Raw genomic sequence first — 2607 nt, forward strand, 5'->3', positions numbered from 1 at the left:
ATAAACTACCCTTAGCCTTTCCATCAACAATTAAATCATCATTACCAACACTTAAGGAACACACTCTCATGCTAACACCATGATTGATGAATGTAGCACTAGGATAACATGAAGAGAAATGAGTAAACAAACAAATCCCAATGCTTGCAACAACCTCACGACCCCTAAACTAGTTATAAATCTCCCTTCAATCTAGAAGAAGCCATAAAACCTCTAACTAAAGTGACCACAAATACATACCCACCATAGAGACTCAACAACAAGGTTGAAATTATCGAAAAATCACCTAGTAGGTCCTTCAATCTGATTGGAGTAGACTAAATATATACTAATAGCATCAATGTTACCATCATCATCTCCCTCTACATCCTCATCACCATTGTGAAATTGTTCAAAGTCCCTCCCTCTCCCACTTGGTGTCCTACTCTTGCTCATCGCAATGAAATTTATGGAAAATATATTATGTTAATTTTTTCAAAAGTTTCTACATGTCTATATTAACTTATATCTTGACATATATATTTTCTTAATTACTATTTATTACTTCTCAATTAAAATAATAACTCAAGTTTACTACATAATACAAAAATGTATCCCATTGATTTCTTTCATGCATACCTCAAATTTGATTAGAATTAAATATTATATAATTAAACCAATTCAATCCCATCGCACATATGCATAATATCAACATCAATATCAATTGTAGACTAATCAAAATTTAATGGCATCTAATAGAAAATGTTTATCTTAAATTATACAACTTTTTCTATTATAGAGTAAGGTGAATCTATGCAACGCACATATAGTTCTCATCTCTATACAAGTCTAAGAATAATCACACTATTAGGATCCCTTTTCAATTTGTGTCTATGCATGTTATGGTATGTGGGTGGGAGTGGATGTGGGTATGGGCATGGGCGTGGGCATGGGTGTGGGTGGGTAGGTTTATGTTTCTTTAAAATGTTTGTGAGATTTTGCATACTCAACTTTGATTTATAATATATAATAAGTGAAAATATTTACCTTATGTTAATTCACCATCGTCTTATATCAATTTACTTTTTTGAGTACTTTTTGTTCAATTTTCTTTTGTAGATGAAATTCTACACCTAAAAGTTACAGACTAAAAACATACATAACCTTAAATATAAGCTAGTTAATAGCAAATATATATCTCCATACATCATATATTATGGTAATATTTTTAGTAGGATGGAAGGAGTTTCCCGAGCTGATTGTCCTGGCCGTTGCTGGTCCGCAACATACTTTTAATGCCCTGGTCACCCGCCTCAAAAGTCCAGAGTTTGCCATCTGCGCTAATTAGTTTCTGAAACCTATCTCACATGTCCTCACTTAGACTCCACAGCACACTCTTATCAATATTATCAACTTTATACTCGGTCAGGACAACCTTGCAGTAAACAACACACTTTTATAATCAATTACCATATGTACAGTCACTATGCCAGATTCAAAAACACTTTAGAAATAACGAATCTCTACAGTGAACCAATATTATTACACAGTTGATTCAGAAGACTCCTTTAATATTTCTGTCTGAAAAACAATCACTATGTGAAAAAATAAAACAATAATACCTCGTCACCCTTAGCACAAAGGGCCCGTACAGTGTATGTGTTCACAAGGACACACAGGTTTCTAACATTATCGTTTCTACTCTCTTTCTCCACTATCATTCACTTCTGTATATCACAATTAAAATCACAATTAAAGAATACAATTATCACTCAAACAAACACAATCAATGTAATAAATTGAAGTACAGATCAGTTATACACATAAATTCCAGTACATACCTGAGTTGGGTCATTGGAATTACGTGCAACAAGAGTTACCCTGCAATCAGAAGGAACAAGATTTCCCTTGTTACAAGTGATACCCAGATTAAGATGAGGATAGGCCTTGCATAAGCCAGTCATAATCTGCCCCTGCAGATGTGGGCTCTGATACTGCTGGCAGGATGCCATACTTGCTTATAGATTAGGAAAACAGATTGTAGAAAGCAATGAATAATACAAATGAGTGAGTACGTTGTCTTCGCGGTTTAAGTTTTGATGGTGTTTATAAAGGGCAAGAAAAGGAATATGAGTCCATCAAGGTTGTATCAATGGAATGGAATAAAACACGTGTAACATACAGACACCATTCATTCTCTGATCTTTATCATCTCTTTTCCTAATGGATAGACTAGAATCAATTCTTTGAAACAAATCAAAAAGTTCAGTGTAAGCATGCGAAGAAGGATGGTCGTCTAAAAACAGGTGTCACATGCACATCATTTATTCCCTGATTTTTATTCTCTCTTTTTCTTATGAACAGTCTAGAAAAATTCATTAAAACTTTAGCTAAGATTGTTTTAAAGATTCTAGGTACACATTTACGATATTAGTCAAGGGGACATGTTTTTTTCTATCACACATCAACATTTAACATAATTGTTTCAAAAATTAGGAGTTCAAATGAATAAATATATGGATGTCTTAAAAAACTATGGTTTATGTGGATTATTTCTACTAGATTAATCATAGCTAAGATTTATACAGATTTTTTAAGAGACTCTACACTTGATTATTATTTATTGGT

General features: G+C 33.1%; 1 long non-coding RNA gene across 1 annotated transcript; it reads right to left on the reverse strand.

The window, feature by feature from the left end:
* Nucleotides 1-1139: 1139 nt before the first annotated feature.
* On the reverse strand, nucleotides 1140-2057 carry LOC131036990 (uncharacterized). The gene is made up of 3 exons (XR_009104163.2): nucleotides 1821-2057; nucleotides 1602-1706; nucleotides 1140-1414 (listed from the first exon to the last, which is right to left on the reverse strand). It is a non-coding gene; the product is annotated as an uncharacterized LOC131036990 (long non-coding RNA).
* Nucleotides 2058-2607: the final 550 nt, after the last annotated feature.

This window comes from Cryptomeria japonica, chromosome 11 (genome assembly GCF_030272615.1).
Source record: "Cryptomeria japonica chromosome 11, Sugi_1.0, whole genome shotgun sequence".
Taxonomy (NCBI): domain Eukaryota; kingdom Viridiplantae; phylum Streptophyta; class Pinopsida; order Cupressales; family Cupressaceae; genus Cryptomeria; species Cryptomeria japonica.